At 37.8% G+C, this 24310-nt stretch overlaps 2 pseudogenes; one reads left to right on the top strand and one right to left on the bottom strand.

Annotated features, from left to right (window-relative positions):
• Positions 1 to 222: 222 nt before the first annotated feature.
• LOC120104470 lies at positions 223 to 13066 on the top strand (annotated as a pseudogene).
• Positions 13067 to 16497: 3431 nt separating this feature from the next.
• On the bottom strand, positions 16498 to 23684 carry LOC120104471 (annotated as a pseudogene).
• Between the last annotated feature and the right edge of the window lie 626 nt (positions 23685 to 24310).

Consider the following 24310-nt stretch of genomic DNA (forward strand, 5'->3'; position numbering starts at 1 on the left):
CAATCCCTCAAAAGTTGGCAAATCATGAAGCAACTGACTCCACTTGATCAACGGTCGTAATCAATAAAATCTTAAGTCCTTTTAATTGCTGGAAAAATCTTGCGTCATCATGGAATAAAGAACAATTTAGAGGAATTGAACATGGGCCGTAGACCGGGTCCACCAAGAAGTAGAAGAGGAGTTTGTTCCCTGCTCTTCTTAACCTTTTTCTTAATTTGTTTAATTATTCCTTATCGTATATATACTTTCTCCCCTTTTCTAAAGAACCATTTCGAATCCGCGCTTCTCTCTTTTCTTCCACATTCGACCGTTTTTCGAATCAGGGATTCTATCTCTTCGAAGGCTTCAGGTGAGAGATTGATCTCAAAACCCTCGAAATCGAATTCGCCAATGCGTTAAAATTGTTTCTTTTTCCGCTTTTTCGTGATGTATTTTGATTCTTCTGTGTTTTTTTTTTTTTCTTTCTGGGATATGGGGATGGTGAAATCTTGGATATCTCGTCGGTTTTGATCGGTTGATGGGATTTGTTGTTTGTTTTTTTTTTTTTGACATTGATTTTTGGTGCTATAGGTGTGTGGAAGAAAAGACGGATTTATGTCCTTCAATCAATCCAGGGCAGATAAAAGTGACGGCCAGCAGCTGAGGAAGAGTGGTCGTTCCGGCAACTACGGCCAGCACAGGGGATATTCCGGCGGCGGCCGCGGGAAGGCCGGGGGCTTCGCCCCTCGTCCCCAGCTCTCCTATTCCTCCTCTTTTCCCTCTGCTTCATCGAGCCACCCGCCCCTCTCGACGAATCGGAGGTAAAGACTTTATCTTCCCTGACGCCTGTGATGCCCTTTTTCTTGATGGAGTACACCTTTTACGTTGATTTGGATAAATGGGCATTCAAAAGTTCGGGTTTTTATTGCGATTTTCTTGTTTGTTTCTAGTTTCAAGAAGCCTGGAAATGGACAAGGAGGTTCATCTACGGCAAACCCCTCGAGTTCGAGTCCGGAGGCGAGTGTTACCGCTGCCGCTGCAGCTCCTGTTCCTACGCGGGCGGTGCAGAATGGTACTCATGTCCAGCCACCCTTGCGTGGTTGTTCAAATTTCTCCGTTATTTATGATTATTATTTTTATTGATATTTATCAATTTTGGTTGATCGCTTGGTTTGAGTGGTACCTGAGAAGTGTAGATTGGAATGGTGAAAAAAAGGGAAAAATATTTATACCCTTAAATTTTACTCATCTTCCTGACATTCAGGATTATCTGATTCACCAGTGCCAAGTGCTGCAAAACCTGTGGATGCGCCCATCCCGAGAAACTCTCAAGCCCACCACCCAAGGGCTCCAATTTCTCAGTCTGCTGCAGGAGCTTCAGATTCGGCAGACCTTGCAACTCCAGCTAAAGGTAATTTGTTGAGCATTTACTGACGTTTTTTGAATGTTTACTCCAGTGGATTGTGTACGCTAGGATGTCTTTCCTCCTTTCCATACCCACTGTTATAATTGGAAGCATGGTTTGCTGCAATGGTGATAATGTCTCTGCAAGAGGTCACATGTAAAAACTTTCTTTTTTTAAATTTATTATTCAATTAGGCTTATTTGGGAAATGATTCCTTCCCCTCAGGCAATGAAACCGAGACATATACTCTTCAATTTGGGTCTATAAGTCCTGCTCTCATAGATGGCATTGAGGTATATATTCTTGCTTCATGCTTTATATTCTTGCTTCATGCTTCTTGTTGAACTTTATGCTATTTATTTCGGCTCTTGTTTATTTTTTCTTACGTAATACACCTTCTGACTTGGCAAAATTTATTATGATTGATATAGATTCCCACTCGGACTACCTCAGCTCCACCTAATCTGGATGAGCAGAAGCAGGACCAGGTTTTGTGCTGGATTTTTAGAATTAACTTTTCACACGAGAAAAAAAAGTGGGCGCTGCAAGTTGATTATTGAAATAACTTTGCTTTGGTGATGGATGAACCAACATTACATTCCCGTAGCTGTTCATGTTCTACATGACTTGTAGTGCTAGATAGCTTTATTAGTTTGATGAATCAAACACCATATGACTTTTTGATATGTGTCAAACAGATGCATAACTACTCTGGCTTGGGATAGGTTATTTTGTCCACATGTTCAGTCTCCATTATGAGGAAGTTTTGATCACTGTCATATAGACACCTAATAGCCGTTATTCTAATTTGTATATATTTTTAATTTTCTAATGTTATTCTTTCATGATCTTGAATTCCACCATGCAGGCTTGCCATGGTTCATTCAGGATGATGCCGAACATGCCTATACACTCTGGATTGCAGTATCCGCAGCAACCTAAGAAGGATAGAAGTGGTGCTAACCAATCAAATACTGGAGAATCTCACCCTCCTGCCCAGGTAAAGCAGGATGTGTACTCACAAATTTCAGCTGCCCCTGCTGTACCACTACCCAATTCTTCTGTTCTTCCTATAGCTGGAATATCCATTCCAGTGGCCTTTCAACGGCCACAGCTTCCCTTGCAATTTGGTGCCTCCAGTCGTCAGATGCAGTCACAGGGTGTGGCAGCAAGCTCACTGCAAATGCCAATGACACTGCCTGTTGGAAATGTCTCTCAAGTACCGCAACAGATGTTTCTCCAGGGTCTCCAGTCTCATCCTCTGCAGCCGCATATGATGATGCACCAGGGACATGGCTTGGGCTTTGCACCTCAAATGGGTCATCAGCTTCCGCCTCAGTTAGGAAGCATGGGAATTGGTATTGCCACCCCACAATTTGCCCAAAAGCGGCCTGGAAATTTTGGTTCTCCTCGCAAGACCACCATAAAGATAACTCACCCAGAGACCCATGAGGAGCTGAGACTTGGCAAAAGGATGGATTTATATACAGATGGTGGTTCTCCGGGGCAAAGGCCCCACCCTAATGTACCATCTCAATCTCAACAAGGTCCATCTTTTACTCCACATTACTATCCTCCATTGCAATCCAATGCTCATAAGCCATCACAGATGTTCTTCCCTACCTCAACTTCTCTTCCTTTGACAAGCAGCCAGATGCCTTCTGGTTCACAGGCACCAAGATATAGCTATTCAGTTGACGATAGTGGCCAAGCCATTTCATTCATGAATCCTTCTGTCCTTAAGCCCATGCCTGGCAGCAAACCTGGGCCTCCTTTGCATAGTCTATCTGAACCTGTCTCTGCTCCATCAGCTCCAGCTCAGGAGATGGTGAAGCCGGTTGTTGGTTTGCATGGGAATAATGCTGGTACAGCTGTAGTGACAGTTAGCGTGCCCACAAGCAATGCCGAAGCACCTAGCATATTAAAGCCTTCTGGAAAAACCACAGTTTGTCATCAAAATGACAGTAAAATCAGTCCAGAAAGTTCTGTTCAGCAGCCCAAATCAGCTACTCAGCCATTGGAAATCTCAGAGGCTGCATCCTCATCAGTTCTTGTTGCCCATCATGGGGATTCTGGACCTATTGATGCAGGAATTGATGGCAGAAGAAAAGAACCTATTCGAAGATCGGACTCATTGAAGGATCACCAGAAAAGGCTCAGCAAGAAGGATCCCAGACACTCGCCACACCAGCAACAGGTGTGAAATTTTTGATGTTTCTTATTCTTTTTATTTTTTCCCCTCTCATTTAGAAGATATATTTTGTTGGCATTATCTATGGGGCAATATTTATGTGTAACTTTGAGACATTTTTGGATGGTGCAGGCAGATACATCTGATTCTGCAGGTAGGGTGAACTTGTCTTCATTTAGTCATGGTGCTTCTGGAGATGTAACAACAAGGCAACTATCTAGACTTTCTGAGAAAGTTCAGGAATTTTCCAGGGCTGATATGCCAACCACTACCACTAGTTTTTCTTCACTTGGTTTAGAACAAAGTAGTTCTACTGAAGTCAGAACTTCGAAAGCTGTTGAAAGCCAAATAGTCCCTACTGAATCAGAAGCATCTGGAGTTATTTTGGTGAAGGAAATTGCACAAGATGTTTGTCTGAGAGCTGACAGTGTACCTCTAGTTAAAGAGAGAGGTTCTTCTGAGACATCAGTTTCTACAGGTCTTGAGATGGATGAAACTGTAACCAAGAATTCCTATCCTACTTTTAGTCGGGAAAATTCTATCTTGTTAAATGTCGAACTGGGACAAGACACAGTGGCAAAGAAGGAAAATCATAAAACTGGAATATTTGGTGATTCCTTAAGGGATGCTGGTAATTCCAAACTGTATCCAATGTCTGCTATTACTGAATGTGTTCAAGGTGCAGAACCAGTTGAGTTGGTTGAGCAAGATGGGGCCGGAGGAGATATTTTAGAAAGTCCAAATGCCTGTGAGTCTTATGATGCCGAAAGGCAACAGTCTGGTTCTTATGTTGAAGCAGTGGAGCTAAGCTTTTTGATTGAGAAGACACCTGAGGAATTAGGCATCTCTGCTGGTACATCTTCAGATTTCATAGAAGCTGAAGTGGTTCCTTCAAGTCCTCTTTCATCCGTAAATGTTGAAGAAAAAAGTTTTCCACTTCAGATGTCATCACAGATATAAGTGAAGCATTACACTGCCATGATGATGGCTTGAGTGGATCTGAGGCCTCACATCTGGAGACAGCTGCTGTTTCAGCCCCTGTTACTTCTAAAGTGACAGAAAAACTGGAAGGAAATGTTACAAAGCTTTCTAGTGAGGATCCAGTTTCTGTTTTGTCATCTAGGCCCAAGGACAAGCCTTCTTTGGAGCCTCCCAGGGGTAAGCCGTCTTCAGGAAAAAAGAAGAAGAAGAGGGAAATTTATTTGAAGGCTGATGCTGCGGGAACTTCTGATCTTTACAATGCGTACAAGGGTCCTGAGGAAAAACATGAAATTACCTGCATCTCAGAAAGTGTTGATAGTTCTGCAGTAGTGGATGGAAAACATGTGACTTCAGATACTGATAAGGATGTTGTGGCTAGTGAGGGAGATGGACAGAGCACAGTTGAGGTAGATGATTGGGAAGATGCAGCTGATATCTCCACTCCAAAATTGAGAATATCAGAGGATGGACAGCAAGCAAGTCAAGCAAAGAATGATTGTGGAAATGAAACTATGAGGAGAAAGTATTCCAGGGATTTTCTATTGACCTTTTCTGAGCAGTGTACTGTTCTTCCTGCAGGGTTTGACGTTATATCTGATATAGCTGATGCTTTGATGAGTGTTTCGGTTGGTGCTTCCTATATTGTTGATCACGAACCCTACCCAAGTCCTGGAAGGATTACTGATAGATCTCCTGGAGCTTCTCGGGCAGATCACCGGATGTTTGGCATTCTTGATGATGATAGATGGATGAAAGCATCTATTTCTTTTGCTTCTGCACGTGACCTTCAGCCAGAGATTGGTCGTGGAGCATATATTATGAACTTGCGTCCAGGACAAGGAGTTAACCATGGGGTTTTAAGACATCCACGTGGGCAGTCATCTAGTCAGTTTGCTGGAGGGATTCTTTCTGGGTCAATGCAGTCACTGGCATCTCAGGGAGGGATACCACGTAATGGTGCTGATGCAGACAGGTGGCAGCACGGCACTCATAGAGGGTTAATTCCTTCTCCTCAAACACCTGCACAAGTAATGCACAAAGCTCAGAATAGATATTTAGTCAGTAAGGTGACTGACGAGGAAGAGGCAAAGCAAAGACAACTGAAAGCCATACTGAATAAGTTGACGCCTCAGAATTTTGAGAAGCTATTTCAGCAAGTCAAGGAGGTTAATATTGACAATGCTGTTACTCTTACTGGTGTAATCTCGCAGATTTTTGACAAAGCTTTGATGGAGCCGACTTTCTGTGAGATGTATGCTGATTTCTGTTACCATCTTGCTAGTGAATTACCTGATTTCACAGAGGGCAATGAAAAAATTACCTTTAAAAGGTTGCTTCTGAACAAGTGCCAAGAGGAATTTGAAAGAGGGGAGAGAGAGCAAGCTGAGGCTAATAAAGCCAAAGAGGAAGGTGAGACTGAACAATCTGAAGTGAGAAGAGAGGAGAAAAGGATCCAGGCACGGAGGCGTATGCTGGGAAATATCCGGTTAATTGGGGAATTGTACAAGAAAAGGATGTTGACAGAGAGAATTATGCATGAATGCATCAAGAAGCTGCTTGGACAGTATCAGAATCCTGACGAGGAAGACATTGAAGCTTTGTGCAAGCTGATGAGTACAATAGGTGAGATAATAGACCATCCCAAGGCCAAGGAACATATGGATGCGTATTTTGACATGATGGCAAAACTATCAAAAAATCAGAAGCTATCATCTCGGGTTAGGTTCATGCTGAAGGATGCAATTGATCTGAGAAAGAATAAGTGGCAACAAAGGAGGAAAATTGAAGGCCCGAAGAAAATTGAAGAGGTGCATAGAGATGCAGCTCAGGAGCGACAGGCTCAAGCAAGTAGATCAGCTCGTGGTTCTGGTATTTCTGTCTCAAGAAGAGGACCACCTGCTGATTATGGTGCACGGGGATCCACTATATTGCCTTCTCCAAGCTCCCAGATTGGTAGCATACGCAACTTATCACCTCCGGTCCATGGGTATGGGACTCAAGATGTTCGATTAGAGGATAGACGTCCATTTGAAAGTAAAACATTGTCACTTCCCCTTCCTCAAAGACCTACTGATGATGATTCAATTACCCTTGGCCCACAAGGTGGTCTTGCTAGGGGTATGTCTGTTCGAGCTCAGTCTCGATGTCAAGTGCTCCTTTGGCTGATATTTCTCCAAGTGGTGGTGACAATTGTATAATGCCATCTGGTCCAAATGGCCACAGCGTGACACTTGATAGAATACCTTATAGCTCAAAAGAAGAAATAGTGCCAAAATATATGCCAGATAGGTTCTCTGGAGCACCCCATGATCAACTGAATCCTCAAGATCGTAATACTTATTTAGGGAGCAGGAACAAGATTGCAGATTGTTCTTTTGAACAATCTGCAGCAACCATCCTTCCTGCTGGTCATGTGCAGGGATCTTTAAGTGGCAGTGCGGGTGCACCTTCTAAAGCAAAACCATTGTCCGAAGACGTTTTGCAAGAGAAATCAATATCAGCAATAAGGGAATTCTATAGGTAACATCTTTTTCCTTTCCCCCCCTTTTCTGAATACCGTTGACAGATCTCTATGTTATAATACAGCATGCGTAGCATTGATTTTGCTCCTGATGGTAAAGATTACTTAAAAAGGCTGGATAAACAGTAATAAGGTTACATGGCAGTTGCAGGCTTACTGCCAGTTCAGGGGAACACAGAATTTAGTTGTTCATAACCATAAAGATGTTCCAACTAGTATATAATTTCACATGGTTATGGATATTAACACGCCCATTTGACATCTGACCTCTCATTTTTCTGGAAGGGGATATTTACATATTTAATTTTTCTTTATCAGGATACTTATTGTTATATAGTTTGCTTGTCTGTATAGATTGCTTTGAAATATATCATCCTTGACTATCCTGTACGTGCTTCTCATAAAGTGATATGTTGCTATCTCGTCATTCACTTTCAGAAATTTCTACTTCTAAATATATCATCCTTGGAGTATTGGATAGTAAATTGACTTCTCAGGTTTTTTTGGTTTGTTCAGTACTTAGACTAACCACTAATCATAGCTAGAAGAAAGTTAGTGATCATTTTTTTTTTTTGATGTTAATTTTTACTTGTCTAGGACATCAATTTGTGTGTGGTCTTTAATTTTTTTGACCTTATATTTTATCTTATTCCTAGTTTATAATTTTCTACCAGACTGATGGCATTCTTCCATATTCTTTCACTAGCAGAATAACTCTTACAAATCACTTATTTTATATTACCATCTGCTACTCTTTTTTACATTCCCTTGATCCATATTCAATGTGGCTGCTCAAATGCTTAAGCAGTCTTGTGAACAGCCATGCAATGCCTAACGGCTTCTGTGGCACCCATTTAAACATTCAAGGAGCTGTTCAGTTTTTGTAATCATTTTAACTGTTGCATAAATGTTTTAGCAGTGACTAAAAAAATATCATCATGCGGACTAGAATATAAATGATCTGGCAGCCATTTAATCATAATCATTTAAAAGTCATTATCTAGCTGTTGAAATTGGAAAATATTTATTTATCAACTATTCAAAGTGTAATATCTGATATAGTAGTTAAATGATGCAATAATTTAACTGTGCAGTTATTCCATTTAATGTTTGCTATACTCAGGATGTTACATTAACTAGGAACATGTTACATGTAAATGCATAAAAGCAGCTAAAAGGAGGAGATTGTTGTCTTTTGTCCTAATGTACTCGCCAAGTATCGGCTTATCATCTATATGCTTCTGTCAATGGGATAATTGATCAGGATATTGCATTATATGAACATGCCGATCGCACAAAGTTTTGAGAAAAAAGGATAATGATCCCAAGACACTGCAACAAATAACAAATATTTTACAAAACTACTTGTGGCGCATTTATTTTTGTCGGTTTTTTCAAAAACTTTAAATTCATAGATTTGTCCATTAACTCTCATTGAAACACTTAAACTAATGTCCTTGAGAAGCCCTATTATAGAAGTAGAAGGAATGTTGAAATCACCCTATGCAAACTTAAAGGTTTATGATCCCTTTTTCCACATCTTTCCTAATGGTATAAGGTACTCTTTTTAAAGAAATCTGTTATAGAAGAATTATGAATATCTTCATCACCATGTCTTTCGAAGTGTGCCAAAACTCACATAGCAAGTGAGAAGAAACCATATGAATGTTCCATTTCAAAACCAGTGCCTTCGCTTGTTAAACCCCCTGAATCTCTTCATTCTACTTGTACTTTCAACCCTGGCATTTCAGGATGGATGAAAAGGAGATCTTATAAGCTAGATATTCAATAAAGAAGGTAGTTTACTTATTGTTTTTTTGTAAAAAAAGAATGCTTGGGAACCCTTTGGTGCTCATATGATCCCAAAAAATGGGATAACTTTTATAGTCCAGATGTGATGAGATACTTGCCACGAGTGCACGCAGGTCTTACACTAAAGGCAGGGAAGCCTCCCTTTGGTTGTGGATTTGGTGATAGAACTTATGCTTCATGCTCTTAATTAAAGCGAGAGCCACCATAACCTTCTACATGGGAAAAGATAAGGCCAATCTAATGTTGATTCAATCTGAATATTGAATCCATTGAAAGGGCTAAATCTAAATTTGGGAGAAGATCTGAGTTTTTGGTTGAATTGGGATTACCTTTCCATTCTTTCTTGCTGGAAAAAAAAAAGACGGCAGGAAATTATATCCAGTTATCCATGATTTAGGCTGAATTTTTGAGCCCAAAGAGAAAAAAAAGAGATAAAAAGTCTAGAATAACTAATTTCTTTTAGTCATGATTTAGGCTGTATCCTTCTTTTTTTACACTAAAAAAAATCGTAGTCTAGATCCTATAGACCCTAGGACAGGTTTATGATTTAAAAGACAGAAATAAAGGAGAAAGTACACAGCAGAAGCACTTAAAGGGACAGCAATAGTGGTTGGACAGCCTAGGCAACAATCCAAGCTTTCTTTCTTTTCTTTCCTTCTTTCCTCTCTTTTTGTTTTCTTTTTCTCTCTCTCCTTTTCTTTCATGCTTTGTTATTTTTTTCCTACTATCCTTTCATGTACCTAAGAGGAACTAGGCATCGCCCTATCCTGTTCATGAGATGAGAGGGGTGCACGACTTCCAGGGCCTTTCTTCTTAGCAATATGGGTCCCGTTAGGTTGGTTGCCCTTATTTGGTGCTTGGGATGAGTAATTGCTGACTTGGACAACTTAGAGACCAGATAACTGTAAAATCCACAATTCGGCTAAAATTTTATCTCAAATGTTGAATATTAAAATTACTGGAACTTTTTTAGAAACCCCTAGGGACTTGTTTGAGCAATTTAGCTGGAACAGCAAACCAGTCTCGCTGGGTTTGTGGATTGGACAGCTCATCTGGGCACAACTCTTGACAACCCACCCCAGCCTGTATAATGCGGTGTTAAAAAAACAGCAAGATACAGGCTTGTTTGGGGAGAAAAAAAAGGTGGAGCGGTGGTGGTTGGGTCAGATTGATGTGGGCCTTGCCCAAATGGGCTGTCCAATCCACGAGTCCAGTTGGATTGGTCTGGTTGTTCCCGTTGAAATATGCAATGCTTTACGCAATCCCATATATAGATGAATACTTACACCAATAGCTATGCTCAGCTGCAATATTACTTGGACACATGACACTGATGCCAAGTGTCCAAGTGTCCAAAAAAATATTATCCATGTTCTTAAAAATAGATGCGGAAGCATGTCTATATCTTATACATGCATGTGTAAATATGTATTGATGTCTGTACATAAGGAAGTATAGGCTATGTTTATGCTCCTTAGTTCATAGATGGTTTCTAATTATCAGTTAGAATTAAAAACTTTAAATAGAGAAGTGCCAAAAGTAGATACATCATCATAATTTGATGGTATAAAGAGTCAGTGATGTCATGAAGTGTCCAAGTGTCCAGAATATCGGGAAACCCAAATTTGGAGTGTTCCAGTAACACTGCTTAGCTGCTTATCTTTCACATAGCTTGAGATAAGCTTCCAGCACTTGGGTGTTTAACCTGTTGTGTGGCATAAGACTCGTCTTTCTTCTTAGTTAGCCTTTAGCATCTACTGCTGGCGTATCTCGTCTGCTTATGCTACATGGGATTTTTTTGGCCATTTTCCTTGCATTCAAAATTATCATTAATCCTTAACCATCAAGAAAATGCACCTAAATTCCAGCATCTTCTGCATGTTGGGGCTCTAATGCCTCCTTTAACCAGTCTAGATTAGTGGTTGTTTGTCCTCACTAGACAATCAAGCCACTCTTAAGTTTCCAGTAGTGCTTTTTTAGTTCGTTTCTCCTCCTCGAGCCTGCTGTTCCAGCCTTGTTACTTATGGTTTCTATTGTGGGGTCACCAGATTAGCTTCTCCTCTGGCAGCAGCACCAATGACGAGGAGAAAAGTCACTTTGCTTTTTTCTATAGGTTTTTCTATATTGTTGTTATGAGACACATGAAAACCTTTTGACATTTAGTTATCTTATCATATAGACTAAGTTAGGGTTTCCACCAACAGATAGAGTATAATTTAATTCCACGGTTGGATCAACAAATTTCAAGGATGTTTGCTACTAGCCCTTTAACCTAAATCCTAAATATATTTATTTTCTTCTCTGTTTGATAATATTTGGCACTCTCTATGTAGAATTCATGACTAGCGTGCAAGAGAACTTTTCAGCTGCCTACATCTTTATTTTCTCCCTTCTCCATGTCATTCATTCTCGTCTGTTATTTGGGTTTGTTTGATCTCTCTATTGTTCTGTCAAATGCGTGGGAAAATGACTTGGTAGAATGCATCATCATCTTTCTTGCAAGTTTTCAAATTGCTCCCATTTTCACTTCTTTCCTCGTTTGTGCAGCATGATCTCGTTGTTCTCCTTTTTGCTTTATTTCTTTAAAGCCAATTGTCTTCTTTTCCCTATTGCTGTGCTCTTTATTTGTATTCCATGATTAGGCATATAACTTTCTATTCTTAATTACATCAGTATGCCTTAAGAATAACCGTACGTTTCTTATAGTATATTAGCCTCCTTATTTCCCTATATATCCCTTTGGAACTTTGTGAAATTAGTGACTTTTTTGCGAGATGAGGAGCTTTTCCCTGTTTCTTTTTGAGTCTTGAAACTAGCATTTTCTCATTAAATGTATTTTTAAAAATTAATTATTTTATATATAACTAACTTTACATGCATGTTACCAAAAAGTAGAGCTTCATGCATAAGCAACCATAGATTGCATTCCCACCTTGCCTCTTTTCCTATGTTTTCCCCCTTTTTTATCCTAATCCTTAGCAAAATCAAAGGATTACTACTATGCTATCAATGATCCAAATAAAATCTTATGCGCTAGATTTGCAAAGGAAGATTATAGACATTGAGCTGGTTGTTCGAAAGGGTCAACCTTGGATGTTTTACTTTGATAAGTAAGGCATTTTAGCTCACAAATTAATGTAGTTTATCATCTTGGTACCAGACCCCATATTGGTACCATGCTGGTACAGTATAAGTGTGCTCGATATGGGTGTAAGTTCAACATACTGAGATTTGGTACGCCTTCGATCAAGTCTTGGTTTAGTACTGTTTTGGTACGGTATGCCCGATATTGGGCAGTATGCACTAGTACGAAGAATCATGCCTATACCAAGGTCCGCAAAATTGGTACTAAGAACGTACTGTATGTTGTTAGTTCAGTATGGTATGGTATGTACTCCATGTCAAGACAAGCTTCCAACATTTTTCTCAGTTTCTGCCATGGTGCCGCTTGAAACTAGGTGGTATGGGTCGGTATCGGGCGGTTTTGCTTGATTCAGGCTAGTTCTGCTCATATACCTATCTATATTAGTACCGTAATGGTATCTTATCGGTATGATATGGTACAATTGGTATGGGTCGGTACGGCAAAGCATGGTCTATACGGAAGCAAACCTTCTTAATTTTCTGGTTGAAAAATTGTGACTATCACAGGCAAACTAGAAGCAATCTTATGTTTTTATTTTGGATATGAATTATTCCAAATTGATTCAAATATTGAAATACACTTTATTGTTATGATTTGGATACAAAGCTATGGTCTGTACACTCATTGTTCGTGACGTGACTTTTCTTGAGTAATTAAGGTTTTTGGGTGGAGGCTGATAGCTGTCTTCCTAAAGCATGCTTGTGTAGTGGATTATCTGTTATGGGTTTGTTACTTTTTTTATTAATTTTGTTCAATTTATGAGCGCGAATGGCTTCTTTTTACACGTTATCTGAAATGAAATTTTTCTCAAACCTTATGCTTTTGGCTTTCAATTCACAAGGGCCCGAATGCCTTGTCTACTAATTGCCATGCTGTTAAGTTTGAATTTGCGTGGATATATTTTCCTCCTTTTTTTAAAAAAATTGTTATATCTTGATTGGAGTTTGATTGCTATTTTTTTTTCTTTCTTTCAATCTCACTAGTGCCAGGGATGAGAAGGGAAGGTATCTTTGTGCATGCAAAAGAGGCTGAATTGTCCAGACTTCTATCCTGCCATGGATATCAATCCTGGGTCACAGACTCCTTTGAGCGGAAAGACATGGAGAGGGATCTCTTGGTACACTTCTCGTCAACCTTTGCCAAAGTCTCAAGATAGCTTGCGTAGTCAAGTACAGCTTCATCCTGGGGGTATGAATGGCCAGGTTATGAAACCCATTAAAGTACAAAAGCAACCATTTGTTCAATGAAATGGAAATCTTACAGACTACATGGTTTTGTGCTAGGTTTGAATCGTTCCTCCTTACTGGGAGGATGCTGTAAATGATTGCTCCCCAGAGCAGCTGAGTTTCTTGGTCGCATCTTTGCTAAAGTTATATTGGAAATGTGGTTCCACTCAGAGATATAGGAAAATTAATCCAGGAAAGTGGAGAAGAGCCCAGGCGCTTATTGGAGCTCGGGCTTGCATCTGAGGTCCTTGGTAGCATCCTTGAAGTTATCAAAATGGAGAAAGGAGATGCTGTTCTGAATGAGATCCGTGTGAGCTCCAATCTTCGATTGGAGGATTTCAGACCGCTGCATCCAATCAAGGCAAAGAAACTGGATGCATTCCTTTAGAGATGTCTGGTTAGATTATTATGTTTAGGCCTTATAGGGTACTTCTGCAAAAATGCTTGTCCGGTTCTTTATTGCGTATTGTTATTTTATTTTTTATTTTCGAATGCCTTATTGAGTTCACATCTGTCCTTGGAAATAGAGCATTATTCAAGAAGCTTGTTACAAGCATAAGCCGGCAATTGTCTCTTATTGATGGAAAGAGAGTGGAGAAGAGTTCCTTTAGCAGGCTGTCTATCTCTTATTGATGAAGGACAACGTGGAGACGGTTTTGTTCAAGGACCTTTCTTTCTGTTAAAAAAAAGGAAGGAGCGACCAACCCTCATCCAGTTTATTAAGTAATAAATTAAAAGTAGTATGGGCAGGACTTGAAAATAGGTCCCAGGTACCATGACTTCCAGTGTCTTTACAACCTGAACCAACTTGCATCTAAATACATTTAGATCCATTTTTATGCAAATGTATATAGATATGGTTATAAATTTTCATATTTGACTAATATATGTATCCATATTTATATGTCAAAAGAAAACAATCGTATATGTGTGGATACAGGATAAACAAATATCTGATCTGTATCCGAATATCCAAATATGTTTGCAATCCTCTTTATTCTTATGTATCTCTCAAACTCTAAAGTAATGTAGTGACATTATCAATGCCTCTATTAATTTTCTTTCCTATGGTGATCATTTTGATTTAATGGATTGTATGCTTGACAGGCAGTTTTTAAATTGAAGTGTGCAACATGGTAGAATATTTAGGATCCCTTAAAGGAATCAGGTGATTGAGTGGATATGGCTATGCCTTTCCTGTTTCTCGTACCATCATTTGTTTGTTGTATTTAAATAATGAAAAAAGAGGATAGCATTTTACACATAAAGTGTAATATATGAGTTACTTTTGCATTTATATTCAATATCCTAATCATATTCAATCTGTGAAGCAGATATTGCAGGCTGAAATGGTTGTGCCACCAGTGCATGCTAGCCACCTGTCTCCTGCTTGAACTTCTGATGGAAAATGAAAGCAAGAGAGGACTAATTCTCTTACCAGAAATCAAAAGGCAGACCGATTTCAATCTGATGATGCACTTATGATGCAAAATGGCTTACTTTCTGCACTCTTTTATCTGTTACAGCAGAAGGATTCTTGCCTCCAGTCCTGTAGTAGATTGATGTTAACTCTCTACCTTTCAGTTCTATGTTAAAAGGAAAAGAGAATTTGTGCTAAAAATGCTTTCTATCTTTTGTTTTAGTGAACTCAGATCAGGCGGCAAGAAGGGGAACTTTCTGAACATATATTGGTTTGGAGGGCTGTTTACCAAGACCATGCAACAAAATAACAAGCTTTTAGATGTTCCAATTTAGGTTTGCGGTATCAGTGGAACCAAAACGCTGCGAGCTTAAGGGAAGAGTTCAAGGTCATTTTCCCACAGTTTAGGAGATGCAGAAGAGGATGGAAGGAATCAAATTCTTGAATTTATAGAGCTGATTTGGGAGAAATAGTAATTGGGATTAGGTCAGCTAATTTATTCATGAGAGAGCTTGGAAAATTGCATGGGCGGTTACAGCCACTTCAAGGGAAGGTTAGGGCTCGTTTGTTGAAAATACTTCTCTTATAGATTTGACAGTTCCACAGAACCTTTGTGTTGTTCATTATTCAATGAAGCTGACTTCTTCTATGCTCAACTTGTAATATACCATCTGGACTCTTCCTTTAACATACAAATCACTAAATCCTTTTATAAAATTACACAAACTCCATATTAATCCTATACTGAAAGCCGTGTCAATTTTTTACTATCATAATGACCAAACTATCGAAAATTTAATATGCACAACTTTTTTAGGTTATGAAGGTGCTTTAAAAATAATCCTCAGCATACCAGAAGAAAGGTGGCTGACTTGTAAGATCTGAAATTGACAAAATCTACTTCCAGTATGAATACTTAATTTGAAGAAGAATCACCTTGGAAGTGGAGCTACGGGAAGCGAAAGAGAATTAAAAAGTTTAGGGAAGGCCATAGGCCCTTGAGCTCAGAATCTTTAGCCTATTGCAATACTTTGTACAATATGCACCATTCTCAAAATCCAGTGACAGCAGAATTAAGCCTGTTTACTCTCCCTCCTCCTTCACCAACCTCGAACCTGGCTGTTTGCCAACCAGCAGCGAAAGCTGCAAGATCTCAAAATTCCCAGAAGTTCACATATATTAGAAAACACCCAGAAAAGTTGGTGCTCAAATCTTGGGGTTGCCTGACTGGTAACTTCTCCCTTTCGCATTTCCTTATTTGGTTTTTCTTGTGGATTTCATCGGTCATTACATATTAGTGTACTTGGATAACTAATGGGAGTAGGAACATGATGTTCAGATAAACTGCAAGAACCCAGCTTCAATAACAGGATACAAGATGATGATATCTCATCTCCGGTTCAAGGTAGAACAGCATCAGTTGGGTCCACTATCAGATTGATCTCAAGTATAGCAGATTACTAAAATTGTAGGACATGAATGCTACTTGTACAGCTGAGCCATCTCAAACTGCATCATTATCAAATGCTTTCAATAATCCTTAGTTGCAAGAGCTCGAGATATATAACTGAAAAGATATCGCCTCAAATTGCATAGTTTATCAATGTTTTGCAATACTCCCAGCAGCAAGAGTTTCAAATAATTAACCAAGAAGATACCTCTCCCTGCTTGCCAAACTGTCTTCTCAATTTTATGAAAGGTTCTCTTTATCCCACACCCCCCCAGATAATATAAGTAAAATATGTATTGCACGAGTTAATAATAACACAACCATTAGCAAGGAGAGGTAAACAGAGAATCCTTAAAATCGCCGATCCCTAGTGCACACAACTGCAAAGAAGTAGACCAAGAAGGAATCGAACATGCTGCATGATTGTGATAAGAGAAGGCTGGCAGGAATGCAACTCATAAGAGAATGGCTTGCTGTATGCATCAAACATAGTGTTGGAAGTCAGCTGTGGATCCTGCAGATAAAACATGGAAAATGATCCTTAGTTTATTTAAATGAACTGTAGATTAAGTTCACAATATTAGAGCTATCGATGGGCTCTCCGGCCTGAGCAGCCTGATGACCCGGCTGAGAGAAACTGGGCTTGGGGTTGACTTTTTTTATCCCAAAAGCCCCAGCCGGCCCTAAATCAAAGGGCCTGACAGATTCCAGGTTGGACCCAGACAGAAATCTTTCTCAAAAACCTACAGGGGCCCAACTTAGGCCCTGCTCGGCAAAAAATATTACCAGCAATTGGGTTGGACCTGGACATGACGCTCTCAGGCTCTCAGGCTTGATCCAAGCGAGCCATGCTTGGGCCTGAGCTCTCAGTTTGAGGCACTTTGAGCCTTGGCCCACCCGGCTCATTGACAGCCTTAAACAATACGTGTACCCATAGTTACTGAACCCAGATTGGAGATCGATGTGGCCATGGGTCTGAATCATTGGGTGATTGGTTTGAGTTGGGTCAGCCAGCCGATTCAGGTTCACATTAAAAGACATTCTAAAAACTTAAGAAATATAAAAATAATTAATAAAAATTAAATATGCGTAACTATTGGTAAAATTTCTACTTTAAATACTATTCTATAAATTGCATGGTCAACATTCTACACTATCCTTTAGTTGCAGCATAAATAGAAAACAATCATGAATCACTTGATTTTTCTAAAAATTATAAAAAAATGCATATGATATAGGAAAAAATATATGGAACTAATTGATATTTGTAATATTATAAATATTATTTTTGGTAAAAGCAAAGTTTCAAAAATATCGAAAAATGAGTGAATATATATTCATTTTCTACCAGAGGAAAAAAAGAACTGATATATTTTTCATGAAAACAATTGATTATGAAAGACCTATTTAAAATAGCTTCACCTAATGACATAAAATAAGTATAAACAGCATCTAGATAAAACAATAACCTAAATTGTAGTGGTTGAAAGATTTCATAGAATACCAAATGTCAAAGATTCAAATCTCCCCCCCCCAGGTTAAAGCACTACTTTTTTGACTCTATAAAACCCCAGTTCACCTGGTTTTAACCCGCCCGGTTCACCAGCCTTTTCGAAAAACATGTTGGGTTGGCAATTTTTGACCAGTCTGATAGCATTTCCAGTCCCAATAGGAAACCAGACTGGTCAAGGTCCGGTTCACCAGTTGTCTAGTCCGACCAGCCAGTCCGGTGTGTGTTAAAAAGCTCTATGTATGTAAATGCATAGTTAAAGAATTCTCTGCATGTTGAATGGCCATCTTCATGATGGCCATGGATGGACCAAACTGATCTATATGTCAAGCAAGTACAAGAGTGATACGTGGAAAAATACCTGTCGCAATCCACCACCTAGACTGCCTCCAGTCAACAGCATGGTAAGGAGTGATGTAACAGGACCACCACTCATTGTATTACTGGTGTTTCTGATGGTTGATCGCATGGAATTTAGCATACTTCCATATGTGTTTTCATTTCCCTTCTCGATGGCTTGGATAAAACAGTAAGTCATGGCGCCTGTTGAGGTGATCCTTGACAGAGCCTGTCTCATATGAAACATGACAGATTTAGTATATCAGGTTAGAAGAAAATTGGAGAAGCAAATGATACATGTTTAAGGAAACAACCACAATCTTTGCTAGTTTGTTAGTATAGATAGTTTGCATAGCCTATGCAGACTAATAATTGTCAAACAGTCACCTCTGAACAAGCTGAGAAATTTTTGCTAATTTATAATCATTAACAATTTAACAGCACCTGTTTACTGACTCATGAGATAGTATATTTAATGATTTGATAGCAGATTTTTAGCTAATGATTAGTCTGCCAATAAAAAACTGTCAGGACTAATCTGATACAATTCTTTTATCTTTAATAATTCAAAGAAATTATTTTATTGAGATTCACAGCATTATAGTTAGGTTCTGTAGATGAATACTTCAGTTGTTTGAGATATTTTCTTAGGCTTTCAGAAAATCTAGAATGACGATCAGAATAGTCAAACAACAGCATAATTTTCATCTTAGAGAGGTGAAGAGCAGACCGCCACACTGTTGTCACTCTAAATAAGGCAGATGATATGGCCAAATCTAAATTTTCACATTATCTGGAATATCTGATCAAGTACCTCAAGTTATTTAAAAATACAATTATTTTTAAATAACTACTGTGGGTTTTGGCAAAGCATACATCTGTGCTGCCTAATTCTGCTTAATTAATATATTTCTGGTTTGAACCCATCGCTATATTTATTGACTGTATATAAAGCAATAAGAGGTTACCGAGGTATCAGCGGAGGTTTGGTTGTCATCACAACCGCTGAAGGAGATGACTTCACACCACTTGTACCTTTCCAAATACCAGATCGTGGGCATATCTTCCCATACATACTCCCACTCCTACATCAAATCCATTATAACTATTACATTTAGGGGACATATTTTAATGGCCCAAAGCACAATCTGAATTCAGGAACCGTATCACATCTCGGTATTATTCTGCTGCCAATATTATCAACAAAATGCAACTAAATAAATTCTAAGTGCCTATTATACTTGACAAGAATGCAAATTTTACTTATAGGAGAAATATGGAAGTTTAGAAGAACTCAATGACTAGCAAAGAAGAAGAACAAGATTTAGGAGAAGATAGTGGATTACCATTTGAATGAAAGATAAGACTTGCAAGCAAAGTGCTACATAATTGTTGCTTTTCATTCTTCAGATAGCAGCAACTGGCTGTTCATCACAAAGCCAAAATCGATCATTGTTGCAAAAGCCCCTTTCATTCTTTGAAAAGAGCCTAGAGAAACTTCGGGGAAAAGATTTGACAAACTTTATAGGTTATTTTATTTAATTGCAAGCCGTTTTAAGCTTTTGTTTTTCTTTTGATTCAAGAACTTTAAAAAAAACAAAAGCTAGTGAAATGTTTGCATTTGTTTCAATGCTCTTCATTTTAAATTAATAACTTTTTATGTGACTGAAAGGTGACAATTAAACTCAAATTTTGAGGATCAGCAGTCACGACCCTTCTTTATGTTCATTTACATCCAAGAGCAGCTACTGCTTCAAATGTTTCAGATTTCAAATAAAAATGTCATGCAGGCCAAAACACATACAACAATAAACATCAGCAATAAACTTATTTGGATTCCAGAATGACTATTGTTAATTGATCAAAAGTAACAGTGATATTGAACCATCATTGTAAGAGACCATATGATTGAATAGAGAATGAATGAGTGTGCTGCAAGCCATATCTCTTAGACAAATTTCATTGCAAAACTGAAATATAGCCTGTTTATACATATAACCGTATGTTCAACGATGACAAAGAAAGCCCAAATTTCAGTATTTCAGCATCGCTTCAAAAAAATCACTAGACCAAAAGCAATTTAAACAAATTGAATCATCTTGTCTTTGGGAAAAGTCCACTACAGCTCTCATCAACCACACTAGAAATATTGTAAAATAGATTGTGAGCAACACAACTTACAAAATAACTTTTTTATCAAAGAATTTAAGTTCTCGTTGAAAAAAAAAACAACCTTTAAAACATAGCATAGTTATCAAATTATCACTGAAAAATTCAAGTGAAGGTTCAATAAAAACATTTTATAGAGAAATAATGAAAATCAAAAATTTTGGTATGGAATAAAACGTTTATTAAAATACAACTTCAAAAGAAAAATTAAATAAATAGAGTAAGATCTCTTTTTAAGCAAAGGTTCAGAAAATAATTTAAATAAGTTCATATTTATTATAAAAGTTTACTTATATCCTCAAGGCTACTTATATCCTCATTGCTTATGCAACTCTACCTATCTATGTCCCTATATGCTTGCTAATAGTTCAAATTGAGACCACTTAATACCATTTTTTGCTAAAACAGATGAGGCCACACATTGTCCTTGAGGTCTATTAATTTAGCTAGTTAAATATCCACTTGCATCCTTGTTGATAAATCGGATGTGGCGTGCATAATACCATCTAGTTGCAGGTCCACTTGTATCCTCTTTAATAATCAAATAAGTTACTCATACCGCTTGCAAGGGTCTACATACATAGATACATACATAAGTGCATGCATACATATATTTAACATGTATCTGTTTTGAAACCTTTCCAATAATACATGATTTTCAAGTCAAAGGACAATATACGATTCAAAGACTGGCATGATCTTCATAATTTTCAAGGGAGAAATCAAAACTAACTAAAGCCCATATTTCCATACAAGACTAGGTAAGGATTTGACAATTAAATACAACTGTCAAAACAATTTTAAAATTGGAACCAATTCTAGAGCCAGGAATTTCAGGAACCATAAACTTTTGACATGATTGTTAAGGTTGAAACTTTAGAACAACTTATGAGCTTAATATTGCCTACAGGTTTTAAAATTACAAATGAAAATTAGTTTAAAACCGCATAGAAGAATTACTTGTGAAGGAAGCCTAGGTTTTCAAAAGGAAACATAGGGTTTAAGGATTATCGGAGAAAGGGACTCAGAAAAGGAAGCTACTATTAAAATTTTACATTTTAAGAGCATGGGAGAATCACTTACAAGGGTATACATAATTTGAGAAAAAAAGACCATATGCTTTAGAACAGCATAACACATAAGCCCAGAGTTTTGCAAGATTAAAAAATATGTATCTTAAATTAAAGATGCATAGAGGAGCTACATGCATATAATACTAATGAAACTCAAAGTCTTGTCCGGCCTTAAAATAGCCTCTGGAGTCTGGACCATCTTGAGTGCAGAGCTAACCCAAGGGCTGCACCACCTAGATCATTGATGTGCCTTTACAATCCAGCCATGTCCAAACCCTCTAAATTATTTATTTATTTCTCGAATTTAGTTTGATCAAAAGAAAGTTATTAAATCTTACAAAACCCATTATTTAACATAATTCATGATGTGCTGAGTTAGGCTGACTATAATTATGACAAATGCCTGTTTAAATGATGGCAAGAAAGGACAAATTTTCTCAACCTTTACAAGAGATATTAATGCAAACCCAGTACTGACTAATGTATTTGAGTCTTGTATCAAAAAACTAATTTAGAGTCCGAGGAATCAAAAATAAAATGGAGGAGATTCTAATCTTGCAAAAAAGAAGAAAACCAAGAACGCCGTACAGTAAATGTCGCTTCCTGTTCTAATTGTTAATTTGTCATCTGCTAAGCAAGACAAATTACAAAATAAGAGACTAGAAGAGATGGACTTTCTTGTCATGGCTACACATTTAGCATACTTCTGATAGGCTCTATGACATGTACTGTCCTACTTCTTACAATTATAGCATGCTGTTAAATCATGAAGATTCAAGCTTGTGAAGATATACTCTGGACTCTTTTAATGATTATAAAATATTAAAAATCCATCCCGTGAATGAATAAGGCCATGAAATTCAAGATATACTGCATTACCAGAAGAACAAGGATTACTTTTGATTGATACAATATATTGTAGCATCAACTTTCAGAAAGCTCTCTCCATCTTGGAACTAACTTGCTTAAAACCCATTAAGTACTATGGTTTTTAACATTGCATGCTAGACATGCCTATGCTCATCAGGCACTTGTTAGCAGTATAGAGTTTCCTATTTGTTTTTTTTTTGAAAACAAGGAGAAAACTCAAACATATCAAACTCATTTTACTTCCATGAATGGCAGATATTGATTAAGAACATTTTACAAAGTCCCAGCCACATTCTTGCCATGTAACCATGAAATAGAAAGTTGCATCAAATGTAGGAAATAAACAAGAAAAATAATCATCAAGAGCAGTGAGTATCTCTCAGCGTTCTGCTTCCATGTGTAGTCTAGAGATCATATGAGTTGAAAACAATCAGAACAGATGTTCCTTGAAGCAAACTTAAGTTAAGTGGGTGTTCTATGCTTAAAAATAGTTGTAGAAAGAACTAATAAATAAAATGTGCAAACTTGTATTATTTTGAATGCTGTAAAAGCAGATCTATAAAGAGACCAGGCAGCCCCATTACAGGAAGGCTCACATTAAAGACTGCTTCATAGTTGACACTACAAATTAAAAGTATACAATAACAAGTTCATCATCAGGTGAAAATTTCACATTTCCTTCTAGAGGTTATAGTTCAATTTATGCATAGATGAATAAAGTTATTCGGTATCATTTCCTTCTAAAGGTTATAGTTCAGTTTATGCATGCATAGATGAATGAAGTCACTAGGTATTAACTGTCAATTGTCCTACAACATAGCAGTAAAGGATGCTAGTACTAGCATAGTTCTTATATCTAATCCTGCAAAGTGAATTTTGTTGCTTGTTCTGAGCAGGGAGAAGATATAAAATGAACAAACATGATATTGCCATCATCCAATAAGAATAATAACAAAGGACAATAGAAAAGACAAAAATGGCTTTTGAAAATAACGATATAATAGAGATAGAGAATAAAAAACAACTATAACAGATTATTGACCTGTTCATTCTGCAAAGATATGGTAGATCTAATACAGTGCCACTGTGGCAAGCATCTATAATAGCATGAAGCTTGACACCAGGAGGAAGTGGTCTGACTATGGTTGCATTGATTTCATCATCAACAATCATTCCTTGTCTTTCAAAGTCCAGTGGACAGAGGGTCTCATCATAGCCATCAACTTCATCTCCACTATAGTTTCGTTGTTGCGAACCATGACCAGAGTAGTGGAATAGTAAAGAATCTCCCGGTTGACAACCTTGTACAAGCCAATACAATGCCATCCTTATATTTGTTTGGTTGGAATCCTATGTGGATCACTTTCTTCTTCTGCAAATTAACTTTCAAAGGAGACAATATTAGAAGCGGCAAAAAGGGATATCATAAGGAGGGAGACTAAAATCAATGACAATCTAAACCCACATTCAACTAGAATGTTGAATATGTTATTCTTATCTAATTACATGAAGTACTCTGTTGTACCTTGGAAATGAAAAGAGTTATGAAAAAGAGATGAGACCTACATTTGAACTAGCAACAAAAAGGATCATTTACAACTTTGAATTTTAATGGTTCGTTCCTATAGAGTTTTTATTTGAATAAGTGGAAGTCAAATTCAAAAACAATATGCAACCAAACTTGTTATCAAACTAAAAGATGTCAAGGACTGGTTGGACCCAAGCATCTCCTATGAAAATCTAATGCTAAAAGAAAACTAATATTTACAAATGAGAGTGATAAAAACCTCTATTGATGACTAAAATAAAGCTGACATTCTTACTAAGATAAACAAATGAAGGTGGTATTCACATCCTTTTCCACAGGAAACAATGGAGCTTCTCATGTGGCAGTCATGCTCTAGCTGAACAAAAGGTAACGTCGTTAGAGGAAGTGAGGAACATTGTTCAATACAGTGATTTCAGAAACTCGGAATAAACTTAAGCTGATGTAAAGATGGATGTTTCTGTGTGCATGTTTGGCGCTAATATCCGCATTGGTATGATCATATGGTGTCATCAAATACCTGTTATCAGAACAGGTTACAGCTGTGATAGATTCTCTTCTCTGTGTGTTCCCAATTTGTCCTTTGGTACGTATCATATGGTGCACAGATTGCCAGCTAATCTTATCCTAATAATTTGTAAATTTACAAGATTATTTCTTAGATGATATGATA

Source organism: Phoenix dactylifera, chromosome 18 (genome assembly GCF_009389715.1).
Source record: "Phoenix dactylifera cultivar Barhee BC4 chromosome 18, palm_55x_up_171113_PBpolish2nd_filt_p, whole genome shotgun sequence".
Taxonomy (NCBI): domain Eukaryota; kingdom Viridiplantae; phylum Streptophyta; class Magnoliopsida; order Arecales; family Arecaceae; genus Phoenix; species Phoenix dactylifera.